Source organism: Babylonia areolata, chromosome 2 (assembly GCF_041734735.1).
Source record: "Babylonia areolata isolate BAREFJ2019XMU chromosome 2, ASM4173473v1, whole genome shotgun sequence".
Classification (NCBI taxonomy): domain Eukaryota; kingdom Metazoa; phylum Mollusca; class Gastropoda; order Neogastropoda; family Buccinidae; genus Babylonia; species Babylonia areolata.
Genome location: NC_134877.1, coordinates 48,785,624 through 48,793,696, shown reverse-complemented (window position 1 = coordinate 48,793,696; position 8,073 = coordinate 48,785,624). Strand labels below are relative to the sequence as shown.

General features: G+C 47.7%; 1 pseudogene; it reads right to left on the bottom strand.

The window, feature by feature from the left end:
• Positions 1-462: 462 nt before the first annotated feature.
• LOC143279479 (5-hydroxytryptamine receptor pseudogene) lies at positions 463-1,889 on the bottom strand (annotated as a pseudogene).
• Between the last annotated feature and the right edge of the window lie 6,184 nt (positions 1,890-8,073).

The window sequence follows — 8,073 nt, the reverse complement described above, 5'->3', positions numbered from 1 at the left end:
TGAAGAATAAACAGCACTAACCTTCACACATATTCCCGCCCGCACGAGCACACACACACACACACACACACACACACACACACACACACACACACACACACACACACGCACACACAGGGAAACACGAACTCACTGGTAAATAATTTTGAACAATCGAATACTACCAGGCATAATATATATTTGTGTGTACACGAATTCCATAGAAATGCTTAAAGTTTAGTGGCGCGAATAGAGTCCGTGTAATGATGCACACACACACACACACACACACACACACACACACACACACACACACACACACACACACACACATACACAAAACCCAACTTTCAGCGTATACGAACAACTCCCGACTGTATAATTAGTTATATACACGCCAAAAAGACATGCCGGTGCTATGTACAAAGAAGTAATAGTATCACCATTGCACTCTGGTCATAGTGCACCTGTCACAGTGTTTATGTACATAGGAGAAGACCCATTCTAGCACTGGTCTTTCTCGGCACAAAACCAGTCACATCACAGATCGATCAAGTCGTGCCCGCGCCAGGCAACGTGAGCAATAAAACGTCCACTCCACAGCAAAAGCCCTTTTGCACATCTCCAGCTCACAACCTTCCACAACCACCACCACCACCACCGCCACAACCACATCCACCACCACGACACCATCACCGCCCGCGCATCCGACTCCGCCGCGAGTACTTCCCAAAGAGAATCTTCTGGAATGCGTTCCTGAACTCTGGACTGAAGATGGTGTAGATGACGGGGTTGAGCAGACTGTTGAGGTAGCCCAGCCACAGCAGGAGACTGTGCACCACGGGCGGGATGACCACCTGGCTCCGAATGAAGGGCCCGGTGAGCGCCACGACGAAGAAGGGCAGCCAGCACAGAAGGAAGGCCCCCGTGATGATGGCCAGGGTCCGGGCCGCCTTCCGCTCCCGCTTCTGCTCCAGCTTCTCCCGCTGGCGGCTGGAGGGCAGGCAGGGCTTGCGGGTCCCGTCCGGCGTGCCCGCCATGCCCTTGTCGTGGATCATGGTCGGGGGATCCGTCTCGATCCCGTTGGTGTAGCCACCCCCGCCGTCTTTGCCGTTGCCAGCCGGCAAGCCCCCCTGGCTGTCGTTGTCGCCGGAGAGGTCACCCTGGCTGTTCTCGTGTTTCTCCTCTTTGTTGTGGGTGGTGGGGGTGGTGGTGGTGGCGGTGGTGGTGGTGACTGCAGTGGTGGTGGGGGTGTTAGTGGTGGTGGTGTTGGTGGTTCCGTTCTTGCTGGTGTGGCCGTGGCTGTGGCCGTGGCCGTGGCCGTCCTTGTCCTTGTCAAGCGTGCACCCGTTGCAGTTGGACACCACCGAATATTCGGGCTGCACAGTCATGTTGATGTTCTCCGCCGCCTTGTCTCGCAGGGCCGTCCCTCCACCTCTGGCAGCAGCAGCCGCCGCCGCCGCTTCTCGTTTCTTCTTCTTGTTGAACTTCTCCTTGCGGATCCGTCTCCTGGCCACCATGTAGATCCGGATGTAGATGCAGATCATAATGAACATGGGCAGGTAGAACGCCCCCACGGTGGAGAAGATGGTGTAGCCGTGGTCTTGGGAGATGATGCACACGCCCGTCTCGTCGGGGGTGTTGTTGGGGTCCCGCCAGCCGAAGAGGGGCGGAATGGAGATGGTGAGGGCCACGACCCACACGGCCAGGATCATCAGCAGGATCCGGCGGGCGCTGCGGCGCCGCATGTAGTCGATGGAGGTGACGGCCCAGTAGCGGTCCATGGCGATGGCCACCAGGTGCAGGATGGAGGCCGTGCAGCACAGCACGTCGAAGGAGATCCACATGTCGCACACCTCCGGGTGCAGGAACCACACCCGGGAAATCTCCGCCACCACGGACAACGGCATGACCAGCACGGCCACCATCAGGTCGGCCACGGCCAGAGACAGGATCAGGTAGTTGGCCACGTTGTGCAGCGACCGCTCCAGCACCACGGCGGCGATGACGAAGCAGTTGCCGATGATGCAGCAGAGGATCATGATGCCCAGCACCACACTGGTGCCGATCAGGTGCTCCTGGCTGTATACTGTCAGGCTGAAGGGAGGGCCCAGGATGCTCTCGTTCTTCTCCCCAGCCGCCGCCGCCGGACCCACCACATTCGTCGTCAGCTCCAGCCCTTGCGCGTCGTTGGCCTGGCTGACGTTGGCGGGCTGGGAACTGTTGGAGGTGGTGTTGAAGATGTAAGCTTGGAGAAGGCTCACGCCCTCGCTTACGTTGTAGGAGAATGCAGCAGCAGAGGTTTGTGCTGTTGTTGTTGTTGTCATGGTGACTAATGAGTTGATGAGTTGATAGCGTTTTGTATCAGGAGGTTTTTTAAATATATTTTTTTTTATTCCTTATTGAGCGCCCGGGTGTTCAATTGTGAACGTTTTGTTTCGTTCCCGTCAGATTGTCGTGGTTTTTTTTTTGCGAGGCTTCATACATAGTTTTGTTCCGTCTCACTGGTCAGTTTCACGCTCTAAGCAGTAATGCCTTTCGTCAAAATGGTATGTCGAGGTTGGGATCGTAGAAAGTGTTTGCACCTTAAACACAGAAATGAGTAACGACTTGATAAAACGTTTGACTTTTCTCCCAGGAATAGTTAAGAAGAAACAAGTATTTATTGTGTTCATATGTAAAGTCAATGCAATGCGATTTTCAGTCACGAACTCAAGTCTCTGCGTGTATTTGGAAGCAGAAAAACCATGCAAGCCATGGAATGCGTAGGATCTGATGAAGAGTAGTAAATGGCATGGTTGAACTGAAACTTTTCTCTGTATTTGCTGTGGTGTTGAATAAAAGAAAAAAGCCAAGCAAGCGTTAGCAAAGCACACAATGTTATATCTTAAAGGATTTTGAAACTGTCGACACAAACCTCACATCATGTCAAGTAGCTGGCTTGGCACACTCCTTCGTTGGATTAGGTTTGTTACACTGGTTCAAACTACAGTAGCACTGGCTTTTCAAGATGTATATCGCGCACATGTTGGTGGAATAATGCTTTTAATTCTTCCAGCCTCCTGTTGCCTCACACACTGTGTTCAATACTTCTCTATTACAAGCACACACACAAACCCTTGCGTCGCTGAAGAACAAACAATAGGTCTCGTAGTATGACTGCGGTTCTTTTTTTTATCATTTTGTTTTCATAACTTCTCCAGAATCCAGTTCCAGTGCAAACACAATGCTGTTTCAGAAACAGCAGAGCAGTGGTCAGGGCGGTGAGCACAGTGTCAACACTCTCACCTCACTTCTCAACGCACACCACTTTATACACGTCTGTAACTGGAAAGGGGACACACTCATACATACACACACACACACACACACAAAAAGAACACACGAGAATCAGAAGTGATGAGTTGGCATGCCAAGCGTTGACGACGCGAAACAGAGGGCTCATTAGCGCCTGGACAGGAAGACATGGACGCAGCAGCCAATCGTCAGGGGGGTCGTTACGATCAAGGTGGACAGTGACTAACCACCACCACCGCCACCACCACCATCACCACGCTTCATTCCGTAGCCTCAGTGACCGCCATCGATTTGGCAGACTGACCACAGCAAAGAGATAAAAGAAAGAAAAAGAAAGAAAAAAGTGATCGTTCTGGCTTTTCACAGCCCCACGCGAACAGGTGACGTAGTTTAGGGAAGAGTCTACCAACTGACGTAGGTTATGGAAGAGTCTGCCAACTGACGTAGGTTTGGGAAGAGTCTGCCAACTGACGTAGGTTATGGAAGAGTCTACCAACTGACGTAGGCTTGGGAAGAGTCTGCCAACTGACGTAGGCTTGGGAAGAGTCTACCAACTGACGTAGGCTTGGGAAGAGTCTGCCAACTGACGTAGGTTTGGGAAGAGTCTACCAACCGCAGTCTACCTCAGCAATGAACTCATGCGATTTGGATAAAACAACAACACAAAAAAACGTCCAGAAATGGGGCCAAGCAGTGGACCCGCGCCACGAGGGGAGGGGAGGGGACGGGGGTGAGGTGGTGTTGTTAAAGGACAGTCCTGTTAGGCTGGGAGGAGGATTGAAAACGAAGACATTCTGTCACCGCTCTTGGGTTGAGCACTGAAACACAATGTTTTGTTGTAGATTCGCGGCTCGCGAAGTCTGGAGTGCCCGTCACGCCACCAGACCAAAGTCCAGACCGATGATCAAAACATAGCCAGCACGACGAAACAAAGCGGCGCTGTAGCTATCGATCCCGCTAGCCGCGTGTTTGAAGAATGGTATTCCCCCACGGGTGGTGCAGTCGGGTAATTGGTGACCCAACTGATGGTAGACTGCAGAATGACGGTGATAGACGTAAACCCGCCCACGTCGTCATTCCAAGCCAGGGGGGGTGGGGGGTCCACTTGATTATTGGCAAGTCGACTTGCGCAAACTGCTCTTCAGCTCCAGCCCGGCATCAAAAGCCCTGCGTGCTTCAGAGTCTGGGAGCAGAAACCTCCGTTCTGAAACAAAACAGAAAAGAAAGAAAGAAAGAAAACAGATATTACTTACAGTTCATACAATAACGAACAGAATACCAGCTTGACTTAACACTTCTCTGTTACATAACGGTCGCATTATGTTCCGTGTTCTGTGATCAAGTGTCTGACTGGGAGAAACGGGCAGAAAGATGGATGTACTACTAACCTTATACAAACGGTCTCCCTTTTCTCACAAACTGAATGAGAATAGTTGCTGCTATCGTCGAGAAAACTTTTTTTTTTTTATTTTTTTTTTTAAGGTCATCATCATGTAGGAAATAATGCGAGGACTGACGTCAGTAACCGTCTTTTTTTTTCTTTTTTTCCTTTGGATTAATCTTTTTAATGCAGTTATGTCATTTCACTGCTAATGATGTCATGGTTCTCGTTGGTTTGTGCTGTTCAAAGGATATACGGCTTTGAGATGCCCATTGACATTTCGTTGAACCTTGTGCTATCGTTGTATGTATGTATGTATATATATATATATATATATATATATATATATATATATATATATATATATATATATATATATATATACATATATATATATATATATATATATATAATGTGTGTGTGTGTGTGTGTGTGTGTGTGTGTGAACATAACATTCAAACACTTAAAACGTGGATTGGAAAGGCCTTTAATGCAAATGCATATATATATATATATATATATATATATATATATATATATGTATGTATGTATGTATGTAATAGGTAAATTTAGAAGGCCAAATCGGATTACAAAGATGCAAAATGGTAACTTGTGACAACCGCAATAATGGTACACAAACGGGAAAGAAAATTAGCCGGCTGAATCAGTTAATACAAATGCAAAATGGGGAACTTGTGACCCCTCTACCATGTGCAGTCTTGCTACAACATGCGTCCATGTAAAGTAGTGTCGCAAGTACCTGTAGAATGGTGAAGTGCAGTGGGCAATATTCATGAGCATGGAACGTGAAGACGACAGACAAAAAGACAGAAAGCCTTAATCAAGACTGCGATTGGGAAAGGGAAACCGACGGGCGCAATAGCCAAGTGGTTAAAGCGTTGGACTTTCAATCTGAGGGTCCCGGGTTCGAATCACGGTGACGGTGCCTGGTGGGTAAAGGGTGGAGATTTTTACGATCTCCCAGGTCAACATATGTGCAGACCTGCTAGTGCCTGAACCCCCTTCGTGTGTAAACGCATGCAGAAGATCAAATACGCACGTTAAAGATCCTGTAATCCATGTCAGCGTTCGGTGGGTTATGGAAGCAAGAACACACCCAGCATGCACACCCCCGAAAACGGAGCATGGCTGCCTACATGGCGGGGTAAAAACGGTCATGCACGTAAAAGCCCACTCGTGTACATGCGAGTGTACGTGGGAGTTGCAGCCCACGAAAGCAGAAGAAGAAGAAGAAGAAGAAAGGGAAACCTCGTGGATCTCTTTACGGCAGGTTTGTATTCATTTCTGACACATTTAAAAGACATCAATGCTGAGAAAATCTGTTCATTGTTTAGGACGTAATGAATAAAGACGTGCTTAAAATTATTTCAATGATAATTCAAGCAATAATGGCGATTTCCGTAATGTAAGTTTGCTGTTTTGTGAATTCAATGACTTCTGAGGTTCCGCTATTGTTTCACTTCAACGTGAATTACCCTTTTCTGAAAAAAAACAACAACAAAAAACAACAACAAACAACAACAACAACAACAACAAAAGAAACAACAACAACAAAAAAAAACAAAACAACAAAAAAAACCAAATAAGCAAACATACAAACAAAAAAACAACAACAAAAGGAAATTGCTTCTAGTCAAATCGGTGTCCGTTCATTATCTCTCTCCCTTCCCATACGCCCTCATACACACACGCACGCGCGCAGGCGCACGCAGGCTCAATCTCTTCTCCCCCATCTCTCTCAATCTCTCCATCTTCTATTGAGTTGAAGCATATTGATATCATTTTGAAAACCCTTGCATGACAACATAATAGCTTGCTGACGTACATTATAAATAAAACCCATTAACAACAAAGGCAGTGCCAATGGTGGTCTGTGTTACAGGAACATAAAGACCTTTTTCGCTAAGTGTTTCCTCTCATGGTATGTGCAAGCACTGTGAATCTTTTTTTTTTTTTTCTTCTTCTTCTTTCTTTCTTTCTTTCTTTCTCCCCGAACTTTGAAGAGTTTTAATTAGCCTCCGATGGAGGAAACCCTGTAAGCTTGGAACTGCGGATCCACCGTTGGCAGAGAGGCAAAACGACACGTAGGTAGAAAAATAGGTAGATGAAGAGATCGATGAAGAGAGTGGTCGGAGGTGGGGGTGGGGCTACATAAGATAAAAAAAAGGTATACATATGATACAAATAGATAGAAGGATAGATTTACAGATAAACAGATGGATAGACAGAAAGAAAGACAGACAGACACATCGTTTAGATAGACGGTGGGTAAAGGATGGGAGCACGAACAGGCAGAGAGGTGGTGGATGCACGTGCGCGTGTAAGTATATACACAAAGATACAGACACACAGACACACACACAGACACAGACACACACACACACACACACACACACACACACACACACACACACACACACACACACACAGCGCGCACGTATTAAAAAAAAACACAAAAAAACAACAACAACAAAAAAAAACAAAAAAAAAAAACAACCAACCAAACAAACAAACAAAAAACCGGGTGTACCTACTTTACCCTGCCTGCTGGACGTTACATAGTTCGAAGCAGAAAAGAGAAAAAAAAATCGATTGAAGATTCGACAGTTCTATGAACTAAGGTCTGACAGAATACGGATCTTGGAAGTGCGGCAGAAACGTTTTCACTGAGCTGAAAACACAGAACAGTAAGACGACACCGTTTTTCACTGTTTTTGTGCGGAGCGGTGAAAACAAAAAGGTTCGCAAGGTCGAGGGGCCAACCGTGCATCCCCCCCCCCCAACCCCCTCCCCCCCCCCCACACACACACACACACACACCCTTCCCCTCACTAGGAATGATGTAGATTAGTCACAATGTTTATCGGTGTCTGCTGAACTCATTTTCATATGCCCCCCCCCCCCCCGCCCCCCACCTACCGGCCCCTTCTCCTCCCCCCCCCCAAACCCCCCCCCCCACCTACCGGCCCCTTCTCCTCCCCCCCCAACCCTCCTCCCCCCCCAACTCCCCCCCCCCCCACCTACCGGCCCCTTCTCCTCCCCCCCCCCAAACCCCCCCCCACCTACCGGCCCCTTCTCCTCCCCCCCCCCCCCCCACCAAAAAAAAAAAAAAAAAAAAAAAAAAAAACCGGGACGAAACTCGGAGATACTGCCCTTGGCACAAGGGTACCCTCTCGCGCCCCGCTCAGTGAAATTAAGACATGTTCAATTTCCCACCCTAATAAATCATATTCATAAAAAGGACACCACATGTTACATATTTTCTTTTTCAATATCGTCTTTTCTATTCGAATGAATATCCAGTGTTGAAATATCTTCATTCCTTCTTTCACATTTATGGCTTGTAATGGCCTAAAATTGTCCGGTTGTTTTAGTTTATCACTTCAGTATCACTC